The following is a 19,205-nucleotide window of genomic DNA, read 5'->3' as shown; positions in this document are numbered from 1 at the left end:
CATATCTCTGTTGGACTATGAGTTCCTTAAGGGCTATAATCAAAATTTTCAAATTTTTTTGCCATTTAGCAAATGTTTATGGATAATGTTGATAAAAGAGCCTGTCTCAGGCATGTGAGTAAGTAGCTATCTGCAAATCTGCATTAAATTACATATCAGACTACAATTCTGAGGGGTAGTATCAAAAATGATAACGAGAGGAAGCAAGCCAACAATCTTTATGAGAGTCTTCTTAAAGAATGAGGCACATAGAAAGTCATGCCCTAGAAATGAAAGATGGAAATGAGCAAATATCTTCATTCTTTGAAAGCTAGTTTGGGAAAAGTGAGGGAGGAAGTTTGCCACTCTCCACCAGCACTGTTCACCCCCAGCCCCCTGGCAAAAACAAAAACAAAACACACATCAACAAACAACACAAAAATAGCAGTGAGGTTTTCTTTTCTTTTTTCTTTTTTCCCAAAAAACAGTTGAAGAATACAAACAAAAGGCTCTTACAAATACACCATACCTAAATCAGGTAGGTTCTCAAAGAAGCCAAGATCTGATTTTTTTTTCCCTGAGTAAAGAGATAAAGGCCTGGGAAATGCATTCTGGCATGATTTCAAGTTAGGGAGAGAACTAGTACTTTTCCTCTTTGCTGTGAAAAGACTTGTAAATAAATCAGTGACAAGGAGATGAGAGATGTGATGTAAAGGCTGATGGTTAATAAGGATCCTTTTAAAAAACACAAATAATCCCCCCCAAAACCAAACCAACAGTTTAGAACTATGGAACTGATATCTGGATGGTATGGAAATAATAAAGACCTGAAGGATATTACTAGGTGAAGAAGCAGTTGAAACAAATGTGTATATATATATATATATATATATATATATATATATATATATATATATATATATATATATATATATATATATATATATATATAAAGTAGTACGTTTTACATGACCCATCCTTTGTATCAGCCAGTCTAGATCTACTGCTGCTACATAGCACTGGTCTTTACTACTGAAATCTCTTCTGTTTCCCTTATATCCCATCCCTTAAGCTCCCTTCCCATCAACATCCCCCAGGCCCTCACCCCCACAAATACTTACATACATTGTGGCTCACCTTCAACTGGCCTCCTCTTGGATGCTGAGGTGATAGCAGAAGTCAGCCTCACTTATCAGGCCCTGCTCCACTGCCTCCTCGCCCGGTCCAACTTGGTCCTGCTTCCAAGCTCCTCTAGGGCTAAAAAAAGCCCAAATGCCAAATGATGTTCAAACCCTGAATTGTGGTGATGCCTTGCAGTAAAACTTGACTTCATCACAATCCTGGGTTTGGACATTATAATATCAGATTAGCTGCTATGCTCACAGTCATTTTCAAAAGAGAAGTCATTGAAAACTAAAGAAATACATCTAACTAGGCAAAGTATCAACCTTTCTAAAAGTTAAAGTGACCAAAAGAAGGAGTGTGAAAATTAAGGTCAGTTAAATCCAATCATCAATAGAACTGACTCAAGAAATATGAAATAGGAAAGTTTGTAAAATAAAGCACAATGGAATCATGTGCAGTGATCAACATGGGTTTACTTCAAACTAAAGACAAGGAAAACTGAACAGAATTGAGGCAGTATGGTATGGTATGGTATGGTGAGAGCACTGGATAAGGAGTTAGGAGATCTGGGTTCTAGTCTTAGTCTAGTTTCTAACTTGCTGTGTGACCACAGACAAGGAATTTAATCTTTCAGAAATGAGGAGGAGAGACTGGATGATTGCTAAGGTTTAAAACATTATGGCTCTGCAAGGAAAAAAAATTGATGATGAAGGCAATAGAGGAGATATAATGGATTTAGGTCCCGGTAGACCCTTCGTCTGTAAAAGACGAGTTTGACATAAATTTCAAATGGGCACAGAAAAGAACAAAATGAGATTCAAATTGCAAAAAAGGAAAATGAATATGTCTAGGAATGACAATTCAACACACAATCTGTTAGGTGAATCTGAAAGGTAATAACAGTACAAAGGATCTGAGGTGAGAGGAGAGGAACTTAGAAATGAGTATTGATATGACAACAAAAAGTATCCAAGTTATTCTGCATTCCATTCAAAGGACTCTGGAATTTGATTCTTTTTCAGTGTCAGGTGTTGTAAACCAGACCCCTTTGGTAGCACCAACTCTCTCTAGTGACTAGATAAATTTAGCATGGTGCTTTTGTTTACATTTATTTCAGTAGTTTGAAATTTACCATCTTTGACTTACAATCCAGTTTTGTTCTCAAGGTTTATTTGTAAATCAGTTGTTTGCAACTCAGAACACATCTTCCTATTTAAAAAAAAGCAATGCTTTAAAATGATGAACCCATAATGGAACCGAAATGAAACACACGAACCATGAAAGTCTTCGGTTTCTTTGTGGAGATTCTGATGTGACATCAGGGCAACTTCAGGGGCTTTAGAGGCTGATGATTCCTTAGAGGATTCCTTTGGAGCACCTTTCTTGAAATATCATTCTAGAGAAGAAATCTAAATAATGCCTTCTTTTTCTCAAAACAAATTTCCTCCTAGAGGCAAGGAGTAAGAGATTTTCCTAAGGAAATAAGATATATATGTACACAAGAAAGATGTTCATTTGATGCAGTAAGTTGTGAGTAGTGAAAGGAGCTCAGTATATGATCTCCTGAGGTAATGGAAGAAAGGAAAGTAGGATCAGACAATTTCCTGTACTGATCCCCAAAGGGATAGCTTAGCTGCTGGATTAGAGAGGTCCTCAGAATTATTAGGCTGGGATTAGGCTCTAGAGATATGTTATGTGAGGGTTGGGACAGAGTAAGTATACACCTTCTATTTCTATCTATGGGTCATTTGTACACTGAATGATTCATAAGTTGCATAGTGCTTGCACACAGTAGGTGCTTAATAAATATTTGATGAATCATTAAGGGGATACTTTGTACCAAAGTGATACTGTCTTTAGCAGACAATGAATTTCCTGATCCTGATAAAAAGTGGTAGAAATGGGGAGGCTCCAGGGCACAGGATTTCAGTGGCTCTCCATCAGCAAAGTAACCCACTCACTAGGAAGCAGATAACACCAGCTGGGGTAAATAATTTCTGTTTCTATCACCACTGATGAGACAGTGCTGTATTGAGCAGAACATCCTATCAAGCCTTGAAAATTTAAGAACAAGACCCTGAAGCTGGATTTGGCTAACAAAGTAACCAAAATGAATCAACTACTGAAAGAAATTACTTAAGAAGCAACCTGAAGCTGTTAAATATTTAAAAGTAAGCAACACTGAAGGGGAAGAAGATGAGATGCCAGCATATAAGTGTCAAAAATGCAGAAGCACTAGTAGTTAAAAAAAAAAGGAACTATTTTGGTTTATGTTAGAGAGGAAAAAAAATAAAATCTAAGTTGAATATGAAGAACAGATACAGTAATTAATCAGGTGATAGGATGGTCAGCAAGATAGAGCAAACGCTTCATCAGGGACTGTCTTATATACATTTTTTTGCATTCTTTATCACACGGACTAACTACATTGGGCTTCCCATGGAGCAGGCCCTGGATAAAATATCTGTTGATCTGATTTGGATTTTAGACAATAAACAAATCCTTGGGTTTCCAACCATAGTTTATGAAGATTTTGCTTGCTTATGGCGAGACACAGGCCATGATAGAGAATCATGAAGATGGGGTACAAAGAAAGAAAAGGAAAAAGGCCCACTACAACTGATAAGGAAACATCTTAGTAGTACAAAGAGAAGCAGATTTGTAGTTAGAGGATCTGGGTTCAAATCCAGGCTTACTACTACCTGATATGACCTTGGGTGAGTTACTTTATTTCCTTGGGCCTCAGCATGTGTAAATAAGTTTGGACAAATGCTTTCTCTCGTCTCTGTGAGCTCTAACTCTATGGGCTAAGAAATAACTGAATTAGGTTGTGGTGCAGAGAGAGGTGAGGTACTGGTATCTATAAAAAGAGAGTCCTTAGGGACCTTTTCACCCCTTTTTGTCAACATGAATGCTGACACTAGAAGATGGACAAACAACCATACTAAAGAATCTGCCCTTCTCTCACTTCTGACCCAGCTAGGGACTCTGCAGGCCACTACTCCACAGTGCAGCCCTTGGGAAGGACCAGATGGACCTTCTGAAGGTCTTGCCTAACTCAGTTTTGCCTCACTGTTCCATGAATATTGCAAATAGCCCCGTACAACTATGGGAGAGTATGTCCTATTGCTATGCCTCACTATCTTAAAAGCAGGAGCACAGTCAGCCACCTAGGAAATGTTTTACAAGAAATGAATCCCATCTTTCTCCCTGAAAATTAGTCTCCATCCACCACACTTCAAGAGAGTTAGAAAGGAATTCTGTACATTTGCAAATCAATAACTCACATTGGCAATAGGAACAATAAAGCTCAGTATGCTACTCTGGAGACCAATAATGACTTAGTTTTCAAACACAATCTTTCTCTTTGAGAACCGGGCAAGAAAATGACACATACCTCCTATCCAAGTCTTCACTGTTCCAACGACCTTTTTTTTTTTTTTGGGTGGAAATATTGGTAGACTGGTGGTAAGAATGCTACTAGAGGCTGTGCTGTACATTTCACCACATGCTATTTTTCAAAGAAATTTGCACAAGGGTTATTAATTGGATGTTAGAGAAATCTCTCTGCCAGGGAAAAGACGATTTGCTAAAAAATGCGTTTTAATCACTCAGCTTAAAAGTTTCTGGTTTTTGACAGAATCTCACACACTTTGGGGCACTTCTGATTTCTCTTACAATTCTTGCTAGGGAGCAATTATCTGCTGTGCCACACCTCTAATGACTTCATCTATTTTCACAATCACGTACACAGGAGTTACCCGTTGTTTGTTAAAACGTGTGAAACTCTTGTCTGGAAGGTTGTTATGCCAATTGATGGGGCTAACCTTAGAACCTGGTTCAATAATATGCCTCATCCAACAGAGATTAATAATGAGAAAAGAGAATGCATTTTTTCCTGATTCATCCGTTCTCCTGTTGCCTTCAGGCATCCATCAACCAAATAAACACTGTAGACAATCAGAGAGGGGACCACAACTCCCAATCATCTTAAACTGGCCCTGTCAGGTCTCTAGAATGGGCAGTTAGCTTCCCATTATCGGAAGCATTTGCTACATGGCTCTGGGAAATCTGGATGCTGGTTTTCTTCCCCTCATTAGAAAGACTCTCAGGAACCCTAGTTCTTCACACAAATAGGCAATGGAAGCAACCTATAGAAGTATAATCCCTTAAAAAGAACACATTCCTTCACAGACTTAGAGCTAATACAGGGGCCTCAGAGGTCACTTAATCCAACCGCATCATTTTAGAGATAAGGAAAATGAGGCCCAGGGAAGTTATGTGATTTGCCCAAAGTCACAAAAGAAAAATGAGAGGCAGGATTTGAACCAGGCTCCTCCAAGTCCAAGCCAATGCTCTTTCCACTCTCTGCTGAAGGCCTTTCACATCCCCTGACACCTGGAGAGGGGGGTAACACTGCCTACAACTGATGGCCTTAACCAGGAAACAACATAAAGCAGACAAGCAAACCGAACCTGACCTTCAACTGTAGGTGTTCTAAGCGGTAAGTGGCGTTTCATTTTTACAAAGGCCAAATCATGGGCTCTGCTAGAGGAGATTTTTTTAGGGAGCTGATTCAGGCCTGAAAAGGGGCTTGTAGACTTTGTGCACTAAAATAAGACTCAAAACTGGAAGACAAGCTAATGGTTTGGCATCCTTCCCTCGCCCAGGCCCTCCAGACCTAACAGGGGGACTTCCATGCCTCGGCCTAGAACACTCTTCAAGAGGCCTGGCTGCCAATTTGTCAAACACATTGGTGTGAATGCTGGCAGCTTCCCTTTTTGGAGCAAGTACAAATAGGAGAAAACAGCACCTGAGTAGCACAGAGTAAAGCTATTTCAAGCATTTGGTCTTGATTTTTGCTGGTCCATACAGGGGAGGTTTGAATACCAGCTGTTATGCAATTGTAGCAGAGGAAGATAATTAAGGCAGGTCCTTTCCCAGACCAGAGCTTCTGCTTTTCCACCAGCAGTACTTACACTCACCAATACTGCTAACCATGCTGGCTTGTGCATGGTATCTTAAGTAAGAGATTTGATTCCATCCAGCTTAGGTGGAATGTGAGGTGAGCATATCTACTATGCAAATACAGGAAGAAGGGATTTCAACACTGAACCCACGGCTGAGAATACTGACTATAAAGAAAAGTGGATTTTTAGTTGAGAGATAGTCTGATGACTGCTTATCTATTTGCAAATATTTGCAGATATAAGCATTAGGGATATTTGGGGAACCTGATTATGGCTCTCATATGGATCAGCCCTTGTGCATAAAATGCCTCTGACTCCACAATGGATCCCTCTGACCTGGGTAACCTGGTAATAATAACTTCAATTTACATAGCTCTTCAAGGTCTACTAATGGCTTTCCACTGGGGATCATTGTTGTTTTCCAAGATTTATCATCTGCTCTGAAGCACATATATCTATTCCTTTGCTTTCCAATATTCTCTTACAGTCATTCTGGATCTCACATCTTCCCTCATCCTCAAACCGTTTCCTCTCTTTTCTCACCAAGTGCTAGAGGAATGGGGTCTCCATGCCCCTTCATTTTCACTACTGCCCTGTGGGGAGAAACCCCAAAGCTTGGATGTGGATAAAGAAAAGTCTAGCATTGCAAGACTATCTACTTCAAGTATGTATTTATCAATGAACTCTCCTACAAATGAAAAACAACAAATTACCCACATATGGGTAGTCACCTTTCCAGATTTTACCTGGAGAAAGACAGGAGTTGCAAAATTGTTTCTGGATCCCAGATCAACCATTAAGCTATTGGCCCCATGAAGTCACAGAAATCTCTGAGTCCTTCTCTAAGACCTTCTAGCACCTATTTACAATTCCTCTAGAAAGGACCCAATGACCTTAATGTTCTTTGCTGAGCTAGGAGATGTTTTACGTACGGTGAAATTACCCAGAGCAAGAACAATGGGGAAGAGACAGCAACCCCTGATGAAGATGTTTTCCTTGGAAGCCAACTTCCCAATATCATAAGTCTCTAATTTAAAGCCTCTTACTCTATCTTTGAAAAGGGAGAAATTCAAAGGGATCAAAACATAAATTGTCATTGTTGAGTAACACTACTAAACTATATTAGAGTTATACAGACCTCATATAGGCTAAGGGTGATACAAATATATGAATTCCAGGTAACTAGAAGAAATGTCTCAGGACCCTTTCCCTTAATGGGAGAGAGGCTGAGATAACTGGATGTAGTTGGGAATAATGCTGCTGTGTAGGCAGATACACTGGGCTGTCCCCAGTATACATAGACTTCTTGAGTGATAAATGCTTGCTGAAGAAGCAATTGTACAATTTAATTTAAGCAGCAAGCAAACCGGTGATGCCAATGGGCGGAGCTGGGGTTGCAATGGAGTCTCAGTCATCTTCATGGCAATCCAGTAACCTGTACCTGTGGTACAGGTTACTGTACCACAGCCAACCTTTTTAGTTCTCTTTCTGCTGCTTCTATCTTCTGATCTGCTCCCACCCTTAGCCCACAGGCTTGAAGATATTCAACTGGTGAAATTAAACACAAACTTAGGAGGGAAGCATTACTGAAGACACACAGTGGTAAATATCATGCAACAGAGTGATATGGGAAACTACAACAGCAGACAAACCATGCTGGCATGCAAAAAGCAGAGCTAGGAGTTAAGAGAAGGCAAATATCTCATGTAGCCTATGAAGGTGCTAAGGCAAAATTCCAAATAAGCTCTGCAAATAGCAGCCATGAATCAAAGTTGAGGCTATGCATGTAACCAATCAGTGGAAACTTTTGAGTCACTGTCTCATATGCATTGGTAAGAATACATATGAGAAAAGCATGGTTGAAATATGGTCCAACTATTGATTAGGGAGGCAGTATGGTACATTGTGAAAGCGCCATCTCTTTCTTTCTCTCTCTCTCTCTCTCTCTCTCTCTCTGTGGCCTAAATTTCCCCCATGTGATTCTAGAGTCAAAGGACTTGGGTTCAAATCTTGCTTCTGACCCTAATTACCTGTGTGATCTTGGGCAAGTCACTTAAACTCCTTCAAGTTTTTCAGCTGTAAAATGAAGGGATCAGACTAAATGATCTTTGAAGTCCCTTACAGATCCAGGTCTATGCTATTTTCTTCCATATTATGAGGGCTTACACCAGAGAGGGGCCTAGGGAGGTAGAGAAAGTAAACTCAATTGAGTATTCAGACAGTTCTGGTTAAAAAACAAAACCAAAAAACTTTGGCAGGTGATAAATTGAAACAAACAGCTAAAAAATAGGCAGTTGGTATTATTTGTGGATTTCAACTCTCTGGGCCACCTCTGCATCAAGTAGGGTAGGATAACTGAGAATTGGCTTGTAGATCAAAGACTGAACTAGAAATTTTCTGTTCTGATTCCCTATCCTGAAATTCAGAGGGAATATCATAATCAGGTATTTAGTAAGATTTCCTCTATGTGGACAGCTAGAGTCACGTAAGTTTTTCCTCCAGCCACACTGATGTGTGGACAGTAATGCCATCAGTAGTTCTACCTTAGAATCTGTAGAAACTGAAGTATAGAACCAGGGGACATAAAGGGAGAATCTAATTCAGTTCCTGGCCTGGCACATAGCATGGGTGCTAGTTGACTAACTGGTCACTTTATTGGTATGAGCCTCTTTACACAACCCTCCTGTGGGATGGTATAGCTATGTCACACTTATCTTCCAGAAAGAATGGAAGGAAATTACGGAACAATGTTTACAACGTTGTTTGATTCCCTCAGAATAAATATGTGATGATATCCTTAAGAGGGTCAGCTAGTATTTACCTAACCTACTTCCCAAGGAGCTCAAAGTATTCATCAGGGTCTTTTCTTCTCTCTTTTACATAAGCAATCCTCAAACTTTGTTAAGAATGTAAGAAGGGGGGCATCTAGGTGGCACAGTAGATATAGCACTGGCCCTGGAGTCAGGAGGACCTGAGTTCAAAGCCAGCCTCAGACATATAACACTTACTAGCTGTGTGACTCTGGGCAAGTCATTTAACCCCAACTGCCTCACAAAAAAAAAGGATAGTAAGAATGTAAGAAGGAGTTATGTGGGTTCTTATTTTCAAATGAGGAGAGCTAGGTGCCTGATGCTCTATCCAACTGACTGGAAACTGTACCTTATAAATTGAGAAATATCGTGCTATACTCTGGATACTATACTAGATGTATGCCTGGCCTTTGGAGTTAGGAAGACCTAGGTTCATGTCCTGCCCCTACCAGATACTGGAGAAGTCACTTCTCATTACCCTAGGTAACTCTCTAAGACCATAAACTGCAGAGGAGGTACCAACCTGTAATGGTAGAGGAAGCTCAACATCTGGAACTCCTATGTTGATAAAAACACAGAATAGGTCCAAAACACCTAAAAGAAACCAAACTGCATAACTTATGGAGGAGCTTTCAAAACAGTCTGTGCTGAGTAAGAAGCCTTTTTTGGTCCGTTTTAATTCTAATGTTAGTACCCTTTCTCAGAGATTAGCTCTATTGTGTCCTGTGTGTATCTTGTCTGTACACAGTTGTTTGCATGTGGTATCCCCCATTAGATTCTGAGTTCCTGGAGGGCAGAGACTGTTTGTTTTTGTCTCTCTTTGTATCCCTAGCACTTAGCACAGCAGTAGGTGTTTAATAAATGCTTGTTGACTTGACTATACTGAAGGACTATAATGAAATTTCCTGGAACAGCAGATGAGGCTATCTCAGACAAGCCTGTTAATACCGGTTTGGTTATAACTGGCAAAGGTTGGCAAAGGTCATTTTTTTGTAAGAGAAATTAGGGTATTTCATGAATAATGGGTGGGCTGCTGGAAAGAGACAAGAAATGGTAGTGAAAAGAGCACTAACTCTAGAAAAAGAGGACCTGGGTTCAAATTCTGCCTCTGACCTCTACTACTTGAGTGACAAATCACTTGTCTGGGTCTTAATTTCTTCATCTATAAAATGCAAAGATTGGACTAGATGTCCTCTAAGTTACCTTCAAGCTCCTGATCTATGACCCCATTTTCAAAGCAAAGGAAGGATTTTGCTCTCACCTTTTCCACACCTAAGCTCATTGCTTTGTGGCTAGCACAAGATGCACACGCTTGATTTTTAATTTTAAGGGTACAAACTGCTAAGTTTCACACCATGAGCATGGATGGCACAATGTTTATTTCCTAGAATTAAGGTTTAAATTTTGCCAACCAACTTAAGGTAGTATTTTCATAGGCACCCTCAACTACGAGCATATAGCCTGTGAATCCATAGGTCATGTCGATAATCATTACACTTTAGATGGGAAAGAAAGGAGAAACTTAAAGCAATCTGTTTGTGAAGCATTTTGGTCAAAGGGTGGGATAGAGAAGCTGAAATTTCTGGATCAGATGTGGTTTAAGGATTATCTGGGATTTTAATTTTCAAAACTGTTGTTGTTCAGTTATTCAGTCATGTCCAACTCTTCATGACCCCGTAGATTTTCTTGGCAAGGATACTGGAGTGATTTGCCATTTCCTTCTCTAGTTTTATGCAGGCAGGAGTTAAGTGACTTATCCAGGGTCACACAATTAGCAAGTGTCTGAAGTCAAATTTGAACTCAGGTCTTTCTGATTCCAGGCCCAGTGCTCTATCCACTGAGCCACTCAGCTGCCCCCTCAGTAGTTACTGTCACCCAATGCCATGGATTAAAAAATCATAGAAATTTAGAGACAGAAGGGGCCTCAGAGGTCAGCTAGTTTAATCATCTCATTGTGTGTGTGGGGAATTCAAAAGCAATTCTACTAGGATAGGATTCCCTTTCCCAAAGCAATTGGGAAATTTGCAGTTTATAAGAGAACTGTACGAGGCCCTGAAAATTTAAAGTGGCCAGCCCAGGTTATGTACCAGAAGTAGTCCTGAAACCCAAATAATCCCAACTCTGGGGCCATCTCTCTATCCACAACAGCATGTTTTAGTATTTCCTGAAATGAAGGTTTACTTTTTTGCTGAACAACTTTTCATGGATCCTTTTCTTGGAGTAGAAGAAAATTCCAATTGACTTTGATTTTCAGTATGAATACCTCATTTTACAGATGAGACAACGGAGGCTCAAGGTACACAGACACTTAGTGGGAGACCAGGGCTAGAATACAGATTTTCTGATTCTCAGCCCAACCCTCTTTCTTATATACAAGATTGCCTCTAAGTTGGTGAACTTCAGATTTTCTCACCTCTACTTTTCACTGTAATGGGGTTAGAACTGGCAAGTGTTTTGACCCACTTCTCTCTCAGGCATCTCATTAAATAACTTCCCCCAAGTAATTTTTTTTCCTCAGAGTTTAAAATATCAGGTTCTAGTCACATTTCCATCACTAACTGCTACCCTGACCAAATTACCTCTCTGTGTCCCTGTTCTTTCATATGTAAAATGCTTACCCAACTCATGGGACAAAACACTGAAGAAAGAAAGAAAGAAAGAAAGAAAGAAAGAAAGAAAGAAAGAAAGAAAGAAAGAAAGAAAGAAAGAAAGAAAGGAAGGAAGGAAGGAAGGAAGGAAGGAAGAAAAAGAAAGAAAGAAAGAAAGAAAGAAAGAGAAAGAAAAAGGTAGGGAGGGAGGAAAGGAGGAAGGAAGGAAGGAAAGAAGGAAGTCCTGGACTTGAAACCAAGAAGACCTAGATTGAATGCTTGGGTCAAGAATTAAGTACTTGACTGAACTGGGATAAGTCACTTCATAGTCTCTTTTATTAATATATATGTATATGTATAATATATGTATATGTATATGTATATATCATAGGCTGAGAATTTCAAGGGACCTTGGAGGTATTCTAGAACAACCTTCCATTTTACAGATGTAGAAACTAAGCCCTACAGAGGCTTAGTGGTTCTCTCAAGAACAAATAAGGAGTGTCAGAACCAGGATTTGAAATCAGGTCCTTTGACTATAAATCCAGTACATGATACTGTCTCCCTGGGCTTCAGCTTCCTTAGCTGTAAAATGAGCAGTCAGATTATGTGATCTATCAATTCCTTCCCAGCTCAAAATCCTATGAGTCTATGATATAACATGTGTAAAGGGCTTTGGAGGAAAAAAGTGCCAAGGTACCATTTTAACCTCAGCCAGCCCCCTAATACTACTCAATAATATCTCCATTCCACTTTTACTGACTGCATGTCATTCTCCCACAGTGACTGCTCAAAAATTTTCTTCTCTTCTCAAGCCTTCAACTCTTCCACTCCCATGTAGGGCAAAAGATTTTGCCTTCTGTTTGCCTGAGGTCATCTGTCAAGAGATTCCCTCAACTTCTCTCTTCAAAACTATTTAGCATGATACTCATTGTCTCCTTCTTTCCCCCTACTCCTTGCTAAAGCTAACCCTGCTATATGTACCCTTGATTTCCTTGTCCTCCTGTCTCTAAGAGGCCCTCTGTCCAACAATCAAACCTGTTCTCTCAGGCATCTTTTAAAAAAAATTAAATTGGATTTCATTTTCAAACAAAGATCCACCTTTCCATCCCTTCTCCCTTCTCCCTAAAGCCCACCTTGAGAAAGAAAGAAAAATAAAGTCTATGTTATTTCATGCATTTTCAGTCTCTTACTCTTTACTGAGGTACTTACTGTGACATCTTTTAAGATACAAAAAAGTTCTCAGGTTCCCCTCCCCATCCCAGCCTAAAAAGCCTTCTAGGACCTTTTTGCATGGCATTCAGTTACCATCCCATCTTTCTCCCTACCTTCATTGCCAAACTTCTTGAAAAACTGTCTACATTACCCATCTGTCTTTTACCTCTCGAAATCTGTATCCCACTTCCCTCACTCTCTTGAAACTGCTTTCTCAAGCTCACCAATGACCTCCTAATCACCAAAGTCAATAGCTCTATTTCAGTATTAGGCCCTGACCTCCCTGAAGCTAGTTATGCTGTTGATCTACTTTTGGCTTCTGAGCTACCACTTTCTCCTGATTTCCACCAACTTAACTGTTGTTTCTCTTTCTTCTTTACTACATCTTTTTTCCAACTCTTTAAGGTGAGAGTACTTTGCCAGGTTCTGTTCTCCACCCTCTTCATTACCCTTTCTCTCTTGGTAATTTCAGTCACTCAGATAGCATCAACTATCACCTTGCAAATGACTATCAGATTTCTAGTTGCAGTCCTTACTTCTCTGTGAAGTCCAGCTCCACTTCTCCACTTGCCTACAGGATGTATGTACCTAGATGTTCCATAGAGACATCTTTCCTGCTTCCCTGCCTTTGTCAGTGGAAGCACCATTCACAGAGCCTCCCATCTCTGACACCCCTGTATTGCTCACTTTTCCCTTTAGCTCCTATTTTCCAGACATTTATCAAGTTTATTACTGCCTTCACCCTCTATACTCAGATCATCTTTACCACCCACCTGAACTCTTGCAATCACCTCCTAAGAGGTCTTTCAGCCTCCATTCTCTCTTCCCTTCAATCTACCCTTCATGGGTGGATTCACCCTTATCTTCATTATATCCAGATCTGGTCCTATTACTCCAGGGCTCAAAACCAGTGGTTTCCTATAATGTAGCCACACTATTCTATTTGCCTAAAATGCCTCCCTCCCAACATTCCTCTTTGAGTCTCTGAAGCCTAATCCAAATGCCACTTACTTCAAAAAGCCTTCCCTAAAATATCTCCATTTGGCAATAACCTTTCCTGGAATAAGCAATAAACTTGAAATCATCAGAGTTGAGCCTAAATCCTGGTTCCACCATTTACTATCTGCATGACCTTTGGAAAAGTCATGTGGCATCACTAGAGATCAGTTTTCTCATCTGTAAAATGAGTAGGTTGTACAGTTGTTTGGTGATTTCAGTCGTGTCTGACTTTTTGTGACCCCATTTGCGGTTTTCTTGGCAAAGATTTTGGAGTGGTTTACCATTTCCTTCTCCAGCTCATTTTACAGATGAGGAAACTGAGGCAAACAGGGTTGAGTCACTTGTCCAAGGTCACATAGCTAGTAATTGTCTGAGGCTGGATTTGAATTCAGGTCTTACTAGATGACCTATAACATCCCATCCAGCTCCTGACCTGTATCTTTTGATTCGTCTATCTTCCTTCTGTCAAACAGCAATTGAAATTCCTCTATTATACTTAGAATCATACACTCAGAATTAGAAGGAAGCTCAGAGATCGCCTAATCAAACTCATGTTTGAAGAGGAATGCCGTCTAAAGCACTGATGACTTATCAGGCACTGTTCTGCATTACGCATGTCTTAACTAAACTTTGTATCTCCTCCAGCACATCATCATCATGCTAATCCTCACCCTCATCACAGCAACAACAGTGACCAAAATAACAACCCACATTTTTATAGCCCTTCAAAGTTTACCAAGTGTTTTCCTTACAATAACCCTTTAAGGCAAGCATTGCAAGTTTTATTATACCCATTTTGCAGCTGAAAAAAACTGAGGCATGAAGTTAAATGACTTGCTGATGGTCACATTGTTGGTAAATTACACAGATTTGAATCTGGAGTTCATTAATTCTAGTCTTAGTGTTCTTTATCCTATACTACAACTCTTTATATCCAAATGGCACTTAATAAGTATTTGTTTAACTGAATGTAATCTGTAGCTCTCATTCAAGCAGGCAAACTTCAGTCATCCCACTTCTGAAATGAGTTGAGCAATCCAAACAGGGCCTTGTGAGTTAACTTTTCCACTTCACTGTCTAGCCTTTTGCTGCATGAAGAAGGCTAGAATGGTTGTTTGGGAAGAGGGAAGGAACACAGGATTTATGACACTATTCTCTACTGTTGGTTGCCACTGGGCTCAAGTCTCCTACAGTCAACCAGTAAATAACCATTTATTAAGGACCTACTAAGTGTCACAAAAAGAGGCAAAAGATGGTCTCTCCCCTCACAATACAACGGGTGAGACAATGAGCAAACAAATATGTATAAAGAAGCATTATGAAGGATATCCAGGAAGTAATTAAAAGAGAGAAGACACTCTATAGAATTAAGAGGGGTTGAAAAAAGCTTCCTGCAAAACATGAGATTTTAGTTGGGGTTTAAATAAAGGAAGCCAGAGAAGCCAGGAAGTGGAGATGAGGAGGGAGAGCATTCCAGGCAGCGTTGCAGGGAAAGTGCCCAGAGCTAAGAGGTGGAGTGTCTTGTTCAAGGAACAGCAAGGAGGCCAGTGTCACTGGACTGAAGATTATATAGTGGGGAATAAGGTATAAGAAGACTGGAAAGGTGTGGTGGGGGTAGTTAAAGGAGGATGAATTAGAGTAGGGAGGAAATTAAGGCAGGCATATCCAGGCATGTCCACCAGCAGGCTATTGCAATAGTCCAGATGTGAGGTGCTAAGGGGCTTGCATCAGGGTGGCATGTTTAAAAAAAAAGAAAAGGGGGCATATTTAAGAGATGCTGCAAAGGTGAAATTGTCAGGCCTTGGCAACAGATTGGATATAGGAGGAGAGAAATAGTGAGAAGTCAAGGATGACATCTAGAGTATAAGCCTGAGGGAGTAGGAGGATGAAGCTGATTTCTATAGTAATAGGGAAGACAAGAGGCAGGAGGGTTTAGAGGGAAGGATGATGAGTTCAGTTTTAGACATGTTGAGTTTAAGATGTCTACTGTACACATATTGTACATGCATCTAGGTACATAGAGCACTGGGCTAGAAATCAGGAAGATTCATCTTTATGAGTTCAAATCTGGCCCCAGACACTTACTAGCTGTGTGACCCTGGGCAAGTCACTTAGTCCTTTTTGCCTCAGTTTCCTCATCTGTAAAATGAGCTGGAGAAGGGGATGGCAAATCATTCCAATATCTTTGTCAAGAAAACCCCAAATGGGAGTCACAAAGAGTTGGACACAACTGAACCACAACAATAACACTAAATTCATTGAGAGGCAACACAATGGATAAAAAAGTCAGCCATAAAGACCTGGTTCAAGTCCTAGGGGCAACTAGGTAGTGCAGTGGATAGAGTGCCAAGACTGAAGTCAAAAGACTCATTTTCCTGAGTTCAAATCTGGCTCCAGACACTTATTAGCTGTGTGACCCTGGGCAGTCACTTAACCCTGTTTTCCTCAATTCTCTCATCTGTAAAATAAGCTGGAGAAGGGAATGGCAAACCTCCAGTATCTTTGTCAAGAAAACCCCAAACAGGGTCATGAAGAGTGGGACATGACTGAAAGATGACTGAACAACAACAAATAAAACTGTACATCCAGTTCGAGATGTGTGTAAGGCAGTAGGAGACGTGAGACTAGAAATCAGCAGAGAGATTAGGGCAGGATAAGTAAATTTGAGATTCATCAGCATAGAGTTGATAATTAAATCCATGGGAGGTGATAAGTTCACCAAGTGAAGTAGTATAGGGAGATTAGTGAAGAAGACCCAAGAAACAACACTGTAGAACATCTATGGTTAAAGGGCATGATCTGGATAAGGATCCCAGCAAAGGACACTAAGAAGCAGTCTGACTGGAAAACCAAGAGAGAGTGGTATTCTGAAAACCTAGAAAGAATAGAGCATCAAGAAGAGGGTGACTGACAGTGTGAAAGGCAGCAGAGAGGTCAAGAAAAATACAGATTGAGAAAAGTCACTGAATTTGGCAATTAAGGGATCACTGGTAACTTTGAAGATAGCCATTTCCTTGGAATAATGAGGTTGGAAGTCAGATTGTAAGGAATTAAGAAGGCAGTGAGAGGACAGAAATTGGAGGTACCAATTATAGACAGCTTTCTCAAGGACTTCAGCCATACAGAGCAGAATATAGGACAATTAATTAGCTGGGATGGAAGGATCAAGTGAGGGTTTTTTTGAGGATGAGGGTGGAAGGGAGGACAGGACATGGGCATATTTGTAGGCAGTAGGGAAGGAGCCAGATAGGGAAGAGACTGAAGACAAGTGAAAGAGGGGGGATGAGAGAGGAGACAATCTGTTGGAGAAGACAGGATGGAATGGGATTGCTTGTGTGGGTAGAGGAATTTATCTTGGAAAGGAGTAAGGCCACCTCATCATGTGAGACAGGGGTTAAGAAGGAGATTGTGGCAGAAGGCAGAGGGGAAAAGAGGAAGCTCACAGTGAATAGCCTCATTTTTTTTTCCTTGTAAAATATAAGGCAAGGGTCTCAGCTGAGTGGGGGAGGGGTGCCATGAGAGGCTTGAGGAGGTTTGGAAGAGCCTCTACAGAGTAGGACAGTGAGTTGATAGGATTGCCTAGCAGCAGGGAGGGCCCAATTACATAAATCTGTAGTATACCCAGTCCAAATTGCTGCATGATTTTTTCCAAGTTCATTCAGCAGCACAGTTGTAGGAGCAAAGACAGCAGATGGTGGGAGTCATCCAAGGGTAAGCTTGGCAGAGTGCAAGAGGCAATATGATAAGGGGGATGGAAACTCAAGAGGTGGAGAGAGAAGAGTAGCCAAAGAGTCAAAATGGGGAAAAGAAGAGAGTAGCAAGTGCAGGGGAGATGGCTGGGGAGAGAACTGAGAGGTCAAGGGACTGGAGGGCATGCTGTGGACAAGAGTAGGGTTTGGGAAGGGAAAGCAGAGGGAGAGGTGAAAAGTCAAGAGATTATGGTCAGATAAGGGGACTGTGGAATTCTTAAACATGGAAAGGGTGCATGGTGATGGCAAGATCAAGAGAATGATCATCTTTGTGTATGGCTGGGGTTGGGTGCAGCAGGAAGTTATGGAAGTGAATAGGCTGAGGAACTGGGTGGTTAGGGGAAATCAGTATGTATGTTGAGGTCCCCTCTTTAAGGCCAGAAAGAGAGGTGAGGAAAGAAAGATTGTGAGCCAGGTACTGAACTTGTTGAGGAAAGAAGAGGAGTGACCTGGAGGTCTGTAACTAGCAGCTATCAGGATTTGATATGGATCGCATAACCTCAAAGGAGGAGAGATTATAGAATGATGGACAACCTGGAAATGGCAATGGGGAGCAAGGAGTATTCCAACCCCCCCTTTACTGCTGAGCTGAGAGGAATAAGTGAAAGTGCAGCCAGTAACTACATAAGGTGACGAGGAAGGCTGTGTCCTGAATGGAGGAAGGGGAAGTAGAGCCAGGTCTGTGTGACCTGTGAATCCCTATAGAGGCACATAATGTAGTGGACAGAGAAATGGCCTTGGAGTCAGGAAGACCTGGGATTAAGCCCATCTCTGACATATGGTTGTAATTGTGGTACTTGGGGAAAGTTATCATCTCACAGTGCTTCAGAGAAGGAATAACAATATCATAGGTCTGGTTCCCCACCCCACCCCAATCAATCAATCAATCAATCAATCAATGTACTGCACTGATGCCCAGTGGCTCAAGGAATATGAAGAGCTGTGCTGTGATAGAAATTAAGGTAATTCCACAATCCAGGGAGATTATGGCTACTGAGTCAGTTCAATCTGAGAAAATTTTTTAGTAGACTGATGCCAAAAGTCTTTTTTAAGTGCAAGAGGATTTCACTAGGTTATCCCATACATAGAAATTAATGCTCAAACCCCACTATGCGAAGGGAAGGTTTGTGGCTGATATGCTACAACAGGTGTTATGTTCTTCTGTGAATCAGGAGAGAAATTAGTCTTCCCTTCTGCCCTAGCTTCACCTCTTCCAATCAAAGGTTGGGAGCACACATCTGCTCTGAACACCCCTTCTGAGAGGGAGTGGGCAGGGGATGAACACACTCCACTCACTGAAGGGAGATCTTTGTGTGTGTCCTATCTCCTCTCCTCTCCTCTCCTCTTCTCTTACTTCCTTCCTCCCTCTCTCTGTTTCTCTGTCTTTGTCTCTCACTATCTCTGTTTGGGATTTTCGGGCCAGGGATGATAGTGTTTTTGCTTTACTTTTGGATCTGTTGTAATCAACACTATGAAGGAGCCAGGAGAAGGCTCCTCTCCTACTAGGCTTTCTTCCTGCATGTCTGCGGTCCTGATTTCTAACCTTTTTGCTGTCGTGACACTCCACTGTCACTTCATGGCCCTGTGCTTGATTTCATGGCACCTCCTTCTGCTAAAAGGAGTCTGGTCTGCATTGACTTTTAAAAACTGAGTGCACTAAAATTAACACCCCTCATGAAAGTTGGGAGCACAACAGGGCATCATGAGACTAGGGTTAGAAAAAAATCCCGGTTCTGAGATATGACACAAGTCATTTTGATGTTTCATCTT

At 40.9% G+C, this 19,205-nt stretch overlaps 1 protein-coding gene across 4 annotated transcripts in view; it reads right to left on the bottom strand.

The window, feature by feature from the left end:
• ATXN7L1 (ataxin 7 like 1) overlaps nucleotides 1-19,205 on the bottom strand; it is a 258,320-nt gene that overhangs the window by 217,813 nt on the left and 21,302 nt on the right. Inside the window, exon 2 of one of the 4 annotated variants that reach the window (XM_078154441.1) lies at nucleotides 1,117-1,236. The exons of the other annotated variants lie outside the window; for them this stretch is intronic. The gene's annotated coding sequence lies outside the window, so the exon portion shown is untranslated. The remainder of the gene's footprint in view (nucleotides 1-1,116; nucleotides 1,237-19,205) is intronic. 4 annotated transcript variants of the gene reach the window in all.

The sequence above is a fragment of the Phascolarctos cinereus genome, unplaced genomic scaffold (assembly GCF_003287225.1).
Source record: "Phascolarctos cinereus isolate Bilbo 61053 unplaced genomic scaffold, phaCin_HiC Scaffold_1;HRSCAF=81, whole genome shotgun sequence".
In the NCBI taxonomy this organism is placed as follows: Eukaryota; Metazoa; Chordata; class Mammalia; order Diprotodontia; family Phascolarctidae; genus Phascolarctos; species Phascolarctos cinereus.
This window is presented reverse-complemented; position numbering and strand designations above follow the sequence as displayed.